The 18,079-nt window shown below is 39.6% G+C and overlaps 1 protein-coding gene and 1 long non-coding RNA gene across 4 annotated transcripts in view; both read right to left on the reverse strand.

The window, feature by feature from the left end:
• The window catches only part of LOC106034987 (cadherin-7), a 90,412-nt gene extending 84,147 nt beyond the window's left edge, over positions 1–6,265 (reverse strand). For 2 of the 3 annotated variants that reach the window (XM_048080905.2, XM_066992754.1), the window contains exon 1: positions 5,846–5,986. The gene's annotated coding sequence lies outside the window, so the exon portion shown is untranslated. Of the gene's footprint in view, positions 1–5,845 lie in introns of all 3 variants that reach the window. The other variant, XM_048080906.2, reaches the window with a different exon arrangement.
• A 6,816-nt stretch (positions 6,266–13,081) lies between these two features.
• Positions 13,082–15,985, reverse strand: LOC125185002 (uncharacterized). Its single transcript, XR_007169807.2, has 3 exons — positions 15,708–15,985; positions 14,597–14,692; positions 13,082–14,061 (listed from the first exon to the last, which is right to left on the reverse strand). It is a non-coding gene; the product is annotated as an uncharacterized lncRNA (long non-coding RNA).
• Between the last annotated feature and the right edge of the window lie 2,094 nt (positions 15,986–18,079).

The raw sequence follows: 18,079 nt of genomic DNA on the forward strand, positions 1-18,079 counted from the left end.
CCATGAAATGCTACTTCCCTCCTCAAAGAGGGTCTCGGGTGCAATAATGTCTCCTCAAGCTTTTTCTTCATGAAAAGTAATTTAGGTTTTAAAAATAAAATGAATTTGACTGCTCATGTATTTTAAGCAAGAGGCTCTACCTTCTACATCTAAGCTTGTATTCCTTATTTACTTTACATATAGTAGCAAAATTCACAAATATAAAAAAATATAAACCCAAACAACCAGTGTGTAATTCAAAGAGTACGTTATGTGATTTGGACTGTGCTTGTAGTGTGTCTTACCATATCAGTAACATGCTATCTAAGTGAACAACTGCAAGAAATCCCATCCTCCCCCCCAAAAATTCATTTATATATATATATACATATATATATACACACATATATATACACACACCGAATATCAACTCTCTCATGTTGTGTTCTTAAATACTTGGTTCATCTATAAAACATCAGAATGAAGAATACACATCTCAAAAAATAATAACCTCCTTATTCAATATATACCATAAAATTTACATTTTCTCCCATCTGCTGTAGAGAAGTTGGGCTATATTTAAGTCATAGCCTAGTAGCAGAAGTGTTCTCATGAACACTGCTAATCTGAAAAAATGTTACTACTCTACTTCGCCAAAACAATCTGCTAGTGTCAAAAAGACACCATTATGCACTGTCTCCAAGGGGCAATCTTGATTTGATGAAAACATTCAGATCATAAATAAGATCCTCAGCTTTAAGGAATAGTTCCTTTCACTGCAAGCAATTAAGGGTAATTTACACCCACTGAAAATCTCTCTGAATATTTTGCTTCACTCCATAATTTCTAAAACAACACATCAAGAGTAGTCCTGGCTATACTCATGTACCCCTGAGCCCCACTAGATATGGACAAAATATGTCTTTGGTCCCCTAGAAGTCCTTATGAAAGCCCTCCTTCCCCACATCTGAATTTTCCCCAGTCTTGTGGGGCCTTTGGTGAAAGCCCTTGAGGTCTTTTTGGTGCCACCTAACCTTTGCAGCCAAAGCCCAAATTTCTACAGATTTCTCCTCACACATTGCTGCTGGTATCACAGTGCCAGCTTAATATATGAACCATATTATTTCCCTATCAACCGTGTCAGCCTAACATAGAATTTTGTCCATCAGCATATATTGTCCTAAAGACTTTGCAACATATAAAATACTTCAGGAAGAAGAGGTGGAAATCCAATACCTTTTCCATTACTAGACTCCACCTGACTGGATTACATTTCTCTGTTTTGAAAACTCAATGTCAGTTCAGAGCATCCATTTAAGGTTTAACTGAAGAGCTTTTCATTCCTATTGCCTCCCCCACCCCTTATTCTCCTCTCCTAAGATTGCTTCAATTTTTGATACTATAGAAAAAATTTACTGTTTAAACTCAGATCTCACTGTCTCTGGAATTGCAGCCCTGAAAATACTTGTAAATTTTATTTTAGCTTGATCAATAGCACATAGTTATCCTTCCTGCCCAGCCCCCGTCTCACTCCCCTACCCACCTCTCCCTCTTCCCCTCTCACCCCTTCCCCATACACAATTTAACCTTTCAATAAAACAAGACCCTCTGTGTTGAGATAATTCTGAGGGTGACTATTGCCACTGGATCTTGAACCAGGATCCCATAAGCACAGTAGAATCAGCAGGTGAGCCCCTTGACAGCTGAACTAATCTTGCTGAAATATTTATGTTTTGACATTCAGTTTTACAATGCCCATTGGAAAAGGTATCACTTTCTGTGGAAGAGAAAATTCCCCTTCGAGGAGCTGTAGGCTCACAACAATGTCACACATCCTAAATATCACAGGGACTCTTTTTGCAGGCACAGTAACTCTGTGATCCTTGAGACAAAAGACTTAGAGAACGTGTCTAATTATGGTGCAGATTACAACGTCTGGTCGCAACATTTTTTCATTGAAATAAATAAATAAAGTAAAAAGGAGGGTGCCTTAGAGCAAGTGAGGTGGGGACCCTTCCATGAAATGAAGGTCTGTGAGTCAAGGCATTACGATCAAACCTGTTAACTCCCTGTGCCAGATGACATTATATCTACAGACCACAACCTCCTGCAGCTAACTGGCCTAAATATTCACATGGGAGATCTGTAAATGGAGTGCACATCCTGCAGTCTGCATCTGGTTATCAAGCAAGAAACTATCACTGCTCCAAACATATGGCACTGTTACACTAAGCTGGCTCCAATACCCTCTGACTCAGGTGAAAGGACTTGACGACACAACAGAAAAACAGTAGGCACACTTCAATAAATGATATGGCTTCACAAAATGCAGAAAGAAAACCAAGCAACTGTCTTTGGTGTTTCACAATATTCTGCAGTTGATCATAAGACTTTATGTGTCTGGAGAGCTCATATTTTACTTTATTTTTTTTCCCTCCCCCTAGAAAAATTGACAAAAGAAAGAAATTTTATATAATTTTCTCCACATGAAAGTGCTTTTTGGTTTTTCACCTTGCTATGACACATTTTATAGATCTAGAGTTGCTGGAAAGGAAAATGTTAATTTGATCAGTTATTGAAAAGAAACGCTAGCAGTATTTGTATGTGCAAGACCAATCAAGTCAAATATTTAAAATTCCACAAGCTCAATTTCTGCAGCCTCATTTAAATTGAGGAATTTCACATAATACCTAAGGGAAGAAATGACTTCGTGGCATTTCCTTGCAGAACCACTGAATTCCCAGAGGAGGCACTCCTGCATTACTGCTTAGAGTTAAACCTAGTTTGACAGGCAGGACTGAAGTAACCGTCATATATTTTACGCACCCTTCCTCAGCTAGAATTTAATGATTTTTATTCCTCCAAGAAAACAATACCCAGTAGTAGCATGAAAGCATACATGAAAAAAAAAAAAAGAGGAAAAAAAAAGTGCATGCTAACCTGCAGTAAATTGGATGGCTCAGGAAAAGCATTCATTGAAGAACCACTGAGCAGATCAGATATTAAGTCAATAGCCAAAAAAAAAAAAAAAGTTACTACTCAATCTGCCACTAAAACTGCCTTCTGAGTAGTATATTCATATGCAAAGCATATTTAGTTGGAAATACCTTCTATTTTCATTGCACGTTGGAGTCAGTTTGTGTGTTGAATACCTTTGAGAAAAGGCTTAGCCAGGTTTACAGCAAAGTAGGACTTTAATTTAGAGTAAAGCAACCAAGGTTTTGCATTAATAATGATTTTCTTGAGCCAAGCATCTGACAGCTGAAGAAACATAGAAAAACGTGGACAGAACACACTGAGGATCCATGAGAAAGATCCATTCTGCTCATCAGATAGTTCATGGGTAACCTGCAGTTAAACAAATGATTTACAATTACCTCTTTATATATGAGGTCTAATGGAAGGTGTCCCTGCCCATGGCAGCAGAGTTGGAACTAGACAATCTTTAAGGTCCCTTCCAACGCAAACTATACTATGGTAAGATTTCTATGTTAAGATTTCCTTGCTATTAAATCAATAGCAAATAATCAAGAGTGCTTTGCAATTATATCAATAAAAGTAGACTTAAAAGAGCTCTGAAGCTGTCATGTGGTACATTATTAACAAACACACTTCTAATGACCTACAGCAGCCTTTAATTACAATAAAGTCTTCCATTATAAGGGTGAAATGCCCTCTGATTAAAGCTCCAGTCTTTAATGATTTTTTGGTCTGTTTGTTTTAAGAAAATACTCTACATTACCAATGACTATTTTTTTCTTCACATTCACTCACATTTCTAAAATGCAGTGGTAGCTCAGATTATTAACTTGGATATTTAGATAATTTTCCAGGCAGTTCTTAATCTACTAAATTCTCAAACCCAGAATATTCCACATAACGTAAAAAGTTGCAAGAGTCAGCTTCCAGCTTCTTTGCTCTGCTCTGCTTCCTGTGGATTTTATTGTAATTATTTTTTAATCTTACTTAGGCTTTCTTCATGTCCCCCAAAAAGAAGCGTGTCTATATTAGATCCCCTGGTATTTGCAGGCTGTGAGAGCTAGAAAAGTGTGTAAAAGGAATTTAAACAGGATGTCACATTTGGTCCCTAGAGAGTTGGTTTGGACTTCTTTGGTGTCTTTTATTATTATTCCCCCCCCCCCCCCCCCCCGAAGATGATAACACCACAGTCACACTGAACTAGTTTCAAATGAGGCATGCTTATTATTTCTATATATTGTCGCTTCACTTTTGCATTTTTAAAACTGTTAGGATATTGCTAAGAGCAAACCAGCACCATTTCCCAACTAATCTTCATCTTCTGACCTTTTGTACATTCAAAAGCAAAATTCTAAGCAAACTTCATTTATTTATGCAACTTGCATGCTGTTAATTTAACTTGCTCATCTGAATAGCTCTTCACCTGAGATTACATAGACCTATCTTTTCCAGAAACAGAATAACATCTACCTTTTACCAGTAACAATCCCCTACAAACTTCACAACATGTAACAGATGAGCAATTAGTAGATATGATAAAGGTAGAAAAGTAAAGTCACACATCACTGTCAAAGAGAGACTGTTACAGAAACTGACATACAAGAGTTTGGCTCCTTTATCTATTTATTTACTTATTTGTCCTGGAAAGCAATTTATTTTCTGCAAAGCTTTACGATCACCTATGTTTTAGCTGAGAAAATGGCAAGGCACTTTGTCTTGTTAGAGAGACTATAAAGTATACACTGCCCTTTCAAGTCTCTGCTTTGACTTGAGAAGTTATCTATCAGAACATGAGACCTTTTTATCTTGCAATGGGAAAAAGATTAAAGTATCAGCATTTCAGTTCCCAGAATCAGAGTGCCTCACTAGTCTCAGTCTCCCCTCCCTCCCTAAATCCTCTGGTTTGCTGGGAAAGCTATCGTTGTTTGCAGAATCCTGGCTCACCTGAACTACTTCACCTTTGGAAAGCATGGGGTATGAAGGCTAAATCCTATATCAAAAAGGGATATTTCCCTCTGTTTACCGACTAGAAGTTGGATCCAGATCACAAAATACTTACTGCCAGTGCACACAGTCTATTAGAGGAAAGCAGGACCTGTCTGTGTGTGGATATGTGGATAAATGAGGGAATGGGGCAGGGGGGAAGGGTCAGTATCAAACAGCCAAGCACTGCAGAGCCTGCCTTACCAGCTGAATGCTAATCAAAGAAACAAGCTCCCATCATTTTCACATTTGCAAACTCCAGAACATCCTTGACATAAAAGGACGAAAGCTCTGGGAAATAACTCTCGGGAAATTTCCCGGCCTCCGCAGTATTGCTCCGTAGCATCAAAGCTGGACTCAGAGAGCCAGGAAGACGACCGCTTTGCTTTGGCAGAAAGGACCGAGGCAGTCCGGACTTGCTGCTGCCTACATTTTGCATAAGTCTGTAGCCCTCCCTTCCCCCACTCCATCTCCCCCCTTGTCTGCGAGACTTCTCCGAAGAGTCAGAGGGTTGCTATTGTTCTCTCTCTCTCTCTCTTTTTTTTTTTTTTTCCTTGATGCGGTAGGTGCACACAAGCGTAGAGCATCCGTGCTCTCTCTCTCACTTCTCACCGCTCCCCGGCCACAGCCGGCACTTGGGCGGCCGCTGCCAGCCGCGCTGCCCCGGGCCGCCCCTTCCCTTCTCTTCCCTTCCCTTCCCCGCCGCCCCCCGGCACGGGGGAGAGGAGACCACGGCGGCGAGACACGGAGGAAAGTTGCCGCTGCTTCCGCGGCCGCTGCCGAGCAGGAGCGGTGCGGGGCCGGGGGAGAGGAGCAGCGCTCAGCCCCCTGCCCGCAGCTACTCCCATTTCCCCCTGCCCGCATGGGAAAGCGGCGGGGGCAGTTGCAGCCGGCACTCACTCACCTGCCGTCCCTCGTCTGCCCAGCGCAGTATTTTAATCCCAAGGGCCGGCGGTGCCTCGGCGGAGAAGTGCTGGCGGGATGCTCCCAGGCGGCGGCCGGGAGCCCGCCTGGCATCGGGGCTGCGCGCCCGCCCGCGCACTCGCCCGCACCCGCGGAGGTAGGAGCGCCGTTGCTGCCCCGCTCCTCCTCCTCCTCCTCTTCCTCCTCCTCTTCCTCCGCGGCGCGGCACGGCGCGGCGCGGCCAGCAGCTGGGCGCACGGAGGGAGAAGTGGGCGCCGGTGCCAAGCCCAGCTCCGACTGGGTGCGGATCCTGGCTGCGGGAGGAGGAGGAGGAAGAGGGGAAAGAGGAGGGAGGGAGGGATGGAAGGAGGGGGGAGGGAGGGAAGGAGACGGAGGAGGTGGGGATGCTGCTCTGGGCAGGGGATGTCACCGCTCAGTGGCCGGTGCCGGCTGCCAGCTCGGTCCGCGGGCGCGGAGGAGGCAGGGCGACTTTTCGTACCTCCAGCGGTGCCTACTGAGCAGCAGACCCGGAGAGCAAGCAGCCTGCCGGCCCCGCGCCCCCTGCCTCTCCTCCTCCTCCTCGACACGATATACAGATGGAGTCCTCTGGATAAAAATCAGGAGCAGGGCTAGGGGGTGGGGCGCGAGCCAATCTATCTCCCCATTTGCATTTGAAAACACGGAGCTGAAGGAAAGAGTTTAAGATATTTTTTTTAATACTCCCTGCTCCCGTCCTCCCCTCCCCCCGCTTCCCGCCCTCTCCCCCCGTCATACACAAGCTTGTCCTAGGAGCCGTGATCAACTCAGCACCCGAGGCGTGAAGGCAAAGTCGCAAAACTAACGCGAAGTGTCCGGGGACCCTCCTTTATAATTCTGCCCTTTCAGCCCCTCCAGCCTGCCCTGTTTCCAGCCTGCAGCCCCCTACCCCCAAATTGGTCTGGGCGGCGCTGGGGGAGCCGGGGATCGCGGGGCCGCTGGGCACGGAGCTGTCACCAACCAAGCGACCGCAACCCCCTCACCCCTGCTGCCCTCAGCCTCCCCAGTGCCGCTGTCCCTCTTCTCTCCCCGGCTCTGTTTAAAAGGGGGGAGGGGAAATAATAATAACAATAAAATAAAGTGTGTGTAAATAGCTGGAATAAATAAACCAGGTGCTCTCGTAGAATAAACGGTGAGAGAGGCGCCTGTGCCAGGGGCGGTGTGCCCGTGCTGGAGCTCTGCGCACCGGTAGGAGGAGGAGGACGAGGAGGAGGCGCAGTGTCACGCTGGGGATGGAGCCTGGCAGCAGCCACGCACAGCCCCGCATCCCCAGAGCTGCCCGGGGAAGCCGCTCTGGGCAGTGAATACCTGCTTTGTTTGGACTTGGTTCGGCTGGGAAAGCGGCAGCACAAACTTTCTGCCTCGTTTCAGCACCGCTGAAGCCTTTTGGGTCTGCAGCGTCCACCAGGTCTGCCAATGAAATGCGATCACCCGGGACCCAGGACGCCTCCTGTTTAAAAAAAATAAATAAATAAATAAATAAAATGCAGAGGTTCCAAGTGCTGGCGGAGCTGCTGAACTGACATTTTCCACGGACAGAAATATTTTTAACAGTTACTGTTTTTAGAACAATGGATCAAACCAAGGGCAATAGCAAGAAATGAGCCTTGGCCAATGTCTTTTGATTTATTGCTTTATGAGGAAAGCGTTCTCAACCTACTATGAACCAACTAATAATCTGTGTTTGTAATTAATTTTAATTCCTCATATATATACAGTAAAATGTGGTGTCAACAATAATGAAGTAATGTGAAGACAAAGTCACTTCTTAAAAAATAAAATAATTGATTTATATCACAGAGGATTTTCCTTTTTTCCCTTTTTTTTAATATAATTTTAGTTTCTGGATGTGGTTGTAGCCTTTGAATTCAAGAGTGCAAACAAGTATACATATTTTTTATAAATGTAGTAGGTAATCTCTATGTGTTTCTTGTCTTGTAGCTTCATTTTCAGATATGTAATTTCTGATGTGTCGCCCTTCTAACCAGAGAGCGGCAATTCAATAACATGGCATTTGAGGACGGGAGAAGTGGTTTAAAGAGGGCAACTAGAAGCAACTTCATTCTGGATGTTCAGCAGCATCTGAGTGTGTGGTTACAATGCAACAGGATGTATTCAGGCAAGAAAATCCTGAAACATGATTGCATGCAATTCCTTAAGATTGCAATTAAGGATTCTTCTTTCCTTTGTCCTCCTTCCCCCAATCCCTAATGCATCTTTCACAAATTAATTGAAATAAGACTCTTTGCACTGATCCTTAAAGGGCAAAGTTCAAGGACAATTTGTCTTTTCGCTCACAAAATATCACAAACATCTTTGCTTTATCTTCTTTCAAACTCATTCTGTAATGAAACCAGTACTTGGGAAAATTATTTTTTCATACTTAATTCAAAAGCTGTAACTTCAATGATGAAAAATGAAGGTTTATTTATTTATTTAAGAATATTTTATTGTTTGGGAATGGGATAAAATGGAAGAAGAATCTACAGAGGGTAGTGATCTTTATAAATTTTTCTTACCACCTTCAAGCACTTTCTTTGCTCCTCAGAATCAAAATATGGACTAAATAATTTTACCATCATTTTAAATCTTTAGAATAGAAGGATTATTTCTCCTTAATTTTGATTCTGATCCTGATATTCCTAATCAAGAATTGGCATAGCCAAATATCACCCAATTAAAAAGCTTTCATGTGTAGACTTTTACAGCGTATTTCATGACATTCCTACTAACTTAACAGACCACTCTCAAGGATGTGGTTTATGTTCCAAAAATCTATATTCTCTCAAGCAAAACCTTTAATTAAACTGTATGTCTGTGAAAACATTTGAACTTATTTTTACTGTGTTGAAAATAGGATAGATATTTTTGTCTGATTTATTTTTTTTCTAACTGCTTACACAGTCACATCAAAATAAAATGTATTGTACCCTTTGACTTTCACAGGAGCAAAACAGCCCAGTGACTCCAAGCAAAAAGTATGACTAAGCAGACCAATTTAATTTCATTGCCCCAGCAGAAGAAAATATAAAGAAGCAATTATTCTTAGTCAGTTTTGGCAATCCACCATTTTTAGTAACACAAGAAAATGTATATTTTTTTTTAATACAATTTGTTCTTGACTGTCTTCTTGGTGTGTTTTTGCCAGTGAGTCAGTCCATTCCAGTACATTGACTGGAAGATTTTGGCTGTAATCCATACTTGCAATGCTGTTGTATTTCTTTCTAACGCGGTTTGTAGTGTATTTACTCATCCTGAGAGGTACGTATGTACCACTTCCATGGGACAGTCTACTGTTTGTCAAAACAAACATCAGACCTGCATCTTAGGCCCTGTAAGGACAGCTGCAGGCATCAAAGAGCCTGTTGGTTCTGGCACCTTTCCTTTGACTTCTCAAAGTGTCATGTATGCCAATGAACAATATGAGTTGTGATCCCATACTATACAGCAGAACCATAGGCAGATCTAGGACCAGAAAACATGCTCTCACACACTCTCAAATACTTCTCACACAGTGAGGGCTTTGGTGGCCACTACTTAGAGAGCAATTTTGACCTAAGGCAGAAAACAAAACTTTTACAGTTCTCTTCAGTTCCCTGAACCACTGAGAGTCTCTCAATATTAATATTTCTATCTTTACAAAGTATGCATTCAGAAACAAACAAACAAACAACATCTGGTAACAGCTACCTGGATGCTGATAAATCATTGACTATGTAAGCAGAAATAACTTCTATCATGCACTCAGCGATAGCTTGCAGAGTTCCTTTGATATGCTTAGAGGCAAACGCTAACTTTTCATTATGTTTCCTGAAATCCTGAAATTTTATACAGATATTAGGTTTTCATGAGGCAAATAAGAGAGCTTGCAGTTTAAGATCATTTTTAAAGGAAAACATTACTAACCAACATTAGCACATGGCTGTATGAGTACTAATGCAATTATAAATTACTTTTAGATTAGGGCTTCTGCTGTCCAGATATATTATTTACAGGTGGCTATAATTCTGATGTACATTTCTCACCTCTCATATCACCATCCATTTCTGTGGTTATATTAGTTCAGATTCAGATCTAAAATGAAGTATTGCTTGTCTGATTTTTAGTCTACTTTTATTCTAATTTCTGTAAATTGCAGAAGGAAAAACAAAAATCCTATTGTAATTTAAGACACTTACTGCCTTTAACAAGATACTCAACACAGGAATGTCTCAGCCTTTCTTTGTCCACCCTGTTATGACTTAATTCCATACTTAAACTGAGTTTTTTAGTCAATTACATTGTTGCCTAGGTTCCAGGAGTTTCCCATATTCCAGGAACCTCCCATCAAGCCACAGTAACTATGGGGACATAATTAATGGTCCCCAAAAGTTCAGCAACCTGCTTTATAGAAGACTTTATGCAGAATACCCTTTAAAGACTTGGCAACCCAACTGAGATAATAATATGAACTAAATTGTAGAAAATAAAAGTAAAGGTGATTCAATTGGTCAAGTTATTAAGCCTCCACAACCACCCATTCCACTTTGGAATTGGTACTTTATCAATTCAGCATTAGCATCATGGACACTACCTGTCCTTTTCTCGTTTCTCTGTATCTTCTCTTGAGTTTCCACAATCTTTTGATGACATGGTGGGCCCACATATGCTGGCACATGTGGTAATATATTCTCAAGAATGTTATTCTTCTTCAGAAATAAATCTGATTAATATAAGGAAATGTAACTGTAAAAGTAATAAAAAGTTATTATTGCCTAAGGTAATAAATGTGAATGCAGAGAAAAATGGAGTTCATATTGTCAGGAAGTGTAATTTTAAGAATGTATAGATAGAAAACTGGGCTGTTTAATCCTAAGAAGGGTCCAAAATTAAAAGAAAAAGATTCTACCAATTAGAGTAACTTATCATTCACATAGTAGTAAGAATAGCACAAGCAGAAATCAACTGAAAAAAAAAAAAACACCAAGAATTTCAAAAATCTCACAAGAAGGTTGTGGCAAATGTTAAGCAGGCTGTCAGAAGACTGAAAAGAGAAATGAAGAATTTCATTATGGCCACACAGGAATGAGCAATTTGTACAAGCAAGGATAGATGGCTTAAAAAACCCTAAGACTAGAATGTAGGATGTGTGGCCAGGCTCCAGATACTATTCATCATATTACAAGTGGATGTACCAAGCTGGCCAGCATTGAGATAGAATATGGCAGGACAAAGCTGGCAGTGTTGTGCTCTAAGCGCTCTGCAAGAAGTATGGATTACCAATAAGGAAAAAAAGAATCATCAGGCAAAGAAAGATACTGAGAATAAAAACATGAAAATAGTTTTTAAAACGTTAGAATTTATAACATAGGAGCTAGGACTAAGGGATAGGAAATAAGATTGTGATAAGAAAATTAAAAGAGAGGAAGAATGCTTCAAAGCAGACATTTTTTCTCTTTCATTTGATGAGATCATTCAACTAACAATGCTAGGAAAGGCACAATCAGGATAGGAGCAACAGAAGAAAACCTAGTTCCTGAGAAGTGTAAACAAAGTGCTAACTACTTGTGTATCCTTGGACCTCATGATGTGTCACTCACATCACAGTAATACTGAGTATGTCAAAAGGTAGCTCTCCAACAGACCTCTCACATAGCGACATTTATGACCATCTCTACAATACTGTTGAACATAATAGCTCAAATTGCAAACAAATACATCCACAAACACTTGGGTCTCAGATTAATGCTTCATACCAGCAAGATCCTGCTGGTGGAGGAGAGGCATCACCATTTTTATAATCAACACTTCTCTCTTTTCTGAAGTATGCAGAAAAAAATTAGGTTAGATAAGTTTCTGCTGGGTATTAAGCTCAGTTCTTCAGGGCATTCACACTGTGGCAAAACTAAGGTCAATTTTTCAGACGAATTGCGCTGCAGACTGAGAGCATTTGTCTGATCCTATGAAAAGTTATGCATAGGAAGTCCAATTGACTTCAGGGATTTTTGCATGCTTCAGGGGGCTACTACTGTGTAACAGCCTTCTCAAAATCTGCAGCTAAGTTACATGTGAAAAATTCCTATTTATATATAAAAAAGAAAAAAGAAAAAAGAAAAAACAACAGTAAATGCTCATACACAGCAAGATGTATCATTTCAAGTTACAGCCTGTATTCTGCATCTTCTATATGAAATTAATGTGAATAACTCCTTCATTGACCTCTAAGCCCATACCAGATTTTTGTGTTCCAGTGTAGCTTGTCAATACAAACTCAAATATTTTCATAAACAAAATCAGAGATTACAACTGCAGTTCTAGAAAGATTTTCTGAATAATTAGCTAAAACTATGTAAATTATTGCATCATGGCTGATATTGAAGATCTCATAACCTTCCCTGTGTGAACACATTAGCTAAGTAAACAGATTTTATTTGTATATTTTTCCCCTGACCACATTAATAATTGGACAAGCTCTCTCTCTCCTTCAAAATATAAAAATAAAATGCAACAACAGTAACATTTACAAAATGTACAGTCTAAGCATTATAAGCACTAGAAACAGTATAAGCAAGGAGCTTGCTGGTGACTCTACTTTTTCACCTTCAGGCAATCAAACTTTTCATGTCTGAATGTTAAGCTAAATGCTAAACTCCTATACCTAAATATTTATGGAGAGAGAATGCTAAATTGACATGTAAGCAGTTGTATGGGAAGCAGATAGAAATATTTTCTAAGTGAACTATAGAAAAAAAAAATGTGACTATCTCCATCATATTGAACTGCTCACTCTAACAATTATTTGTTGTGAGGGACAAAGGAGACATTATATATATCGATCTTCCACCAAGTTAATAAATTCAGCTTCCAACCCCCCACCCCCCTTAGGAATGTCAACTGAAACATTACTTTTATGTTAAAAATGTTAAAAGCATTACAAATCTCTTAATCCTATCTAAATTCTACCTGTTCTTGGGATGGATTCTGTGTTCATTAAAACCAGTGGGGGGAAAAAACAAACAAACAAAAAACCCACTGGATTTGATAAGAGAAGAATATGTTTTATGAAAGATCTAAGTCCTTGTCAGTTTGAAAATTAACTCAGGGGATGGAGCACAGCACTTTGCTCAAGTCCTAATGAATGTGGTGGAAATCTCTTCTCATTGCTCTGAAGATGCATGTCCCAAGACAGTATATACATGATTGTGTTGCAAGAATCAAAATCGAGGCTTATCGGTTCCTATCTCCTCCTCTTACTTCTTGTGCCTGTAGGTGTAAGGAGAAAGAAAAAGGCTGAGGGCAGTTGAAAGAACACAACAGTCCTCTGGAACGTGCTTCTTCCCACATTTAGGAGGTTAATGGTGTAGTGCCCTGGCACCAGAATTAAGAACAATTCAATCCCCTTCACGCTTTCAGTGTATTTCCTCTACAGTCTGGCCTTTAGAAACATTAGATGCTGGTCACTAGGATGCTGTGTCTGATCATTCAGCAACATTGACCTTAGTGTTACCAGTCCTACATGCCTTGGTTTTTCAACAGAAGCACTGCTTTTGTTCTTCTTTTAGTCACTAAAGTTTGTGTCATATTTCTGTTGTGAACTTTCCAAGACAAGACTTTTTTAGGACATATATTTCTATAAATCACAGGACAGACAGGACACAAGCACCCTGATCTCCTAGTGGGAACTACCACTATACACATAAATATTAATAATTTACTACACACATCCAGACAATACACATTTACGCAAGCCACTTTAAGTCATCTCATGTCATGGAGTTAGTGTTCATCCATACATATTCATGTTACTTAATGACCATGGCAAGACGACCCAAACAAAATTCAGTAAAACTGGAGGTACTGCAGAATTTCTTCTTGAGCACTATCTTCTTTGTCTAAAATTTTGTACTTACACAAAGCTTTGTTGCTAAACTATGTAATTGAATAACTCTACTTGACTTCTTTTGAATAGCTTTTATTTAATTTACTGTGATTACCTTCAAAATAGTGGAAAGCTGATAAGAATGGCTTCATGTATGAGATGCAATATACATTCTCAGTCCCAAGGCCAACAAAAGAATAGGTACCTTTTCAGCAGCAGATGCCTTCCGGAGGATAATACACCCACCAGCTACTCAGCTGCTTCATCTGTCATTTTTATGAAGGCATGTCATGGTTGGACAGAGCAAAATTGCCTGTGAAAAGCTATGTGAAGAAAAAAAAGGAGACAGAAACAGGTAACTGCCTCTTCCTAAGTGCTGGATAAAATTAGTGTTTGGGGAGAGTGAGGTGATGGGGAAGAGAGAAGAGTATACAGGAAAACAAACATAACAAATAACATCAAAGTGCTGCAGTTGCTCCAGCTCTATTAGTAGCTGTTTTAAAAGATAAAAGAAATTAGAAAGTAACAGATGTGAAACAATCTTAAGCATAAATTCCTTCACTCTTCTTATTAAGCATGGTTAAGATTTCAATTGTCAAATGTTCTTTAGTTCAGAGAATGAAAGTAAACAAGGGAAAATTTAACTGTTCTTCAGCATTGTAAGCCTACTGAGCTCTATAATTTTCTGAAGATTTGTTTTCTGACACTTTCACCAGAAAAGGGAGAGAGAAGAGAGGAAAAAAAGTGTTTCACCAAAAGCATTCTGACCCATAAAAAGACCCAACTGTGTGTGTTGGGAAACATGTCCAAATGCTTCTCTATTTAAGGCTTTTTTCTCTTTCAATAAAATGTCAGTACCTCTTTGAATAGATATTGTCCTTGGCCAAGACCCTAGTGAAAGGCAACAGATGTTGCTAAGATTGTACCCAGGCTATCCTCTATCCTGTTTCATTTCTGAAAGGGAAAAGAGAGAAAGAGAGAAGAAAACTTACTTTAAATCACTGGACCATTTTGTACTTCAGCAAATGTGTTTGCACATGCTCGACTGGCCTCGCAGAAAGGGCTCAGCCTTTTGCATTCAGCCTGAGGTCAGTCTTACTGCTCTGTTCAGTGGTCCACACTCCTTTCACATGGAGCAGCTGCCTCTGATTGCTAGAACAAATTGAGGTGATTCAGGCCACCAGCAGGGCCATGGTACAAGTGCTTTTCACCAGAAAGGGAGGGAAAGCCTTAGAACAGGACCAACTGGGGTTGCCTACAATAAACCGTAGGATTAGATTTGATACACTCAATATTAAGACATGCTCTTGCTGAAAAGTAGGCCATAGTGACATAAACTACAAGACAGTTGGACTGAGAGAAGAGGAGAGAAAATGATGTTCAAACATTTATTAAGTTACACCTAATTATTTAATTGGCAAACATTTAAAACAGTAACACTGACAGTTCAGGCTGGGTAACAACTTGGTGTTTTAACCCTTGATGGAATATTATTGATGTAAGTGTGATTACAGATCAGTTTCTCCCCTGCTATAATATTGTTAGAACCATTGCCTACAAGTTCTCTATACTATTCCTGCTGTCAGTTTCTAGAGAAGAATAATCATCATTTCCTACTATTTTATCATCCATTTCAGTAGCTGGAAACTGCCACACAGCTGTTAACCTAAGTGGTCAGGGGAGAAGAAAAAAAAATAAAAATGATGAAGATTTGGTATTTACCTCTTTTTAAATTCTTTCTAATCTACCAAATGAGATGAGAGCGTACAACAGGCATTAGCAGGGAAAGATGAAGGCATAACCCTCCCCTTTCCCTAGCACAGCCAATCTCCTGTAATTACTTGGTTCAGTCCCAGATATCAGATCACAGTATTTTCTACTGTGCGAAGGATCAGACCAACAGCTCTCTGAGGCTGAGGTCAAACAAAACAATACAGTACTGCATTAAGCCATAGCACCAAGCACTTACCACTTCAAAAGGATTCATTATTTGATGCCTCTGACAGGAAAGCAAAATCTCTATGTGTATATGGGTAATTCCACTAGACTGAACCCCTCCCCTGCCAAAAAAAAAAAAAAATGTTTATGTTAATTCATAACACCATGGATTTAAGATTGGGGAAATTAGCAATTACAGCATTTACTCTGGGTGTGCATTCAGATGGAATGTCTGGGTCTAACACATGACCTTTGAAGTACACTCATTCGTGAGGTAGTTTAATATGCTGAAGAAGAAAGGAAAAAGATCTTTATATGTGTTCATTTAACAGGTATAGAAATGGAAGCTGGGGGAAAAGATATGTAAAAACCCTCCTGTTGACTCAGAAATGTTGAACTGTAGAAAAGAAAGTGCCAAGTGGTATGCTAGAGTCTCTGCTACTTGACTTAACCAGAAAACAAAACAAAACAAAACAGGTTTTAACTCATTGAATAACAGATAAAAATTTGAGGTATATCTCAATCTCTCTTTATTATTTCATCCTATTGCTTGTTACACAGATATTAGGAAAAAGAAAATAAAAGCTGTATATTGAAATAAGAGTTTTAAAATAAAAGACTAAAATAAATCTGTATCTTCAAGATAAAAGTTCAGTTATTTTCCTGGTTAAAAACAATAAGTAAATACATAGTTTGTATCATGAAATTTTCCTCATAGAACTTGTTAAACCTTTGTTTTCTCTAAGGCACAGGAAATAATATGTGTATGAATTTTGAAGAGCTGCATATGAAAACTCACTTCTATTAGTAAGGTAATATACAAGGCAAAATAAACAGTGGCCAATGCCTATTAAATAAGGGATGGTTTTCAGCTATGTGAAGTGTGGAATTGTGTGTTTCGGTGACGCTGGAAACAAAGACAGCCAAAACATTCCTCTTCTCCTTCCTACCCCTGTGCTACTGCTCACCATATCCTGTCAGCTGGGGTGACATCACGTGTGTGAGGCTACATTGTAAAACACATTGCTTGATGATTCAAATTGAAATAGACAATGAAAAAAAGTGATCTTTCCCATTTGTTTTCTTCTTCCAGGATCAACTTTTAAGCAGAAGTCTGTATCAGCACAATTAGGTGGAACAAATAACAGGGATGAGAGAGCAAGAGTAAGCAATAAGGAAAATAATAAGGAAATAAGGAAATAATAATAAGGAAATCTTCACTGTAAATTTCCTTCAGAAACCACATAACCTGGGGAACCTCAACATCTTTGGGCACATCTGCTGGTATATTATCTTTTTTTTTTTATCTCGTTCTATTGGTGGGTTATATGTTCTTCTTGTTGGTCTTTTTCCAAGCCTTTGCAGTCCTAATTTCCGCAAGTATAGACATTGAATGAGAAAGAGGAAGGAATTGAATCTTACTAAGTTCTTCAATGGTAAGTTCTGGAGATAGAAATGGGGACTTCTGGGATTAATCTGACAGAAAATATCAGTCACTTGCATGCTTCTGTCTACACTTGCCAGATTTGTGCAGCATGTAAACAGCAATGTATGACTGACAGTGTCAAATACTGCTGAGGAGACAGGCAGGAAGGGTATGGGTATTTGCCAGTTGTCACTCCAAGGTGATATGCACTTTAATAAAATAGGCATGAGGGAACAGAAAGGGACTTGATTAATGTTTTGAAGGAAACAAGTTCTCATCTGGGATTCTACTAGCAAACAAAAAAACATGCCACAATTGAGTGTGCAAAAGCTTGTGCCAGCCCCTTCTGGGTAGAAAATCATATTGAAATAAATAATAATAACATCAGTTCATTTTGATGGTTCAAATATTAATATTCAGGTGTACAAAATTATTTGACGATATCTAAATTATTTGGTGATATCTGGTCTTACATAAATAGGCCTCAGCAGACCATAGGCTGAAACCCAAATACTCTAACCCTTAAAATTTAAGCAGAGAAGCTACTAGAGAAAAGAATCTTTAAACCCTTACTGTTACAGAGAATTAATGGATGGCTGTTGTTATGACATATTTTAGTAGATGCGTTATCCATATCACGTGTATTACATTCCAGGCAATTTCAGTACTGATATGAACAGGAAAGACCACTATGTAACTAAGTCTGATCTTCTGAATGTCTATGGTTTTAATTGGTATCACTCACTCAGGGTTCATAAGAATCTCTGATGACTACAACATGAAAAGGAAAAAAAAAACTACTAAGCTTATTATTACAGAGAGTTTTACGTTATTAAAGGGCTATTACTACTTGGGATAGTTAACAAAATACATAAAGAAGCAGAGAACATAACTGATTTAGAATTTCAAGAGTCTTTTGAAAAATTCCTTCTTTTGAGGATATTAAGTGATGAGAGGGAATGATGCACAGTCATGTT

The sequence above is a fragment of the Anser cygnoides genome, chromosome 2 (assembly GCF_040182565.1).
Source record: "Anser cygnoides isolate HZ-2024a breed goose chromosome 2, Taihu_goose_T2T_genome, whole genome shotgun sequence".
NCBI lineage: Eukaryota > Metazoa > Chordata > Aves > Anseriformes > Anatidae > Anser > Anser cygnoides.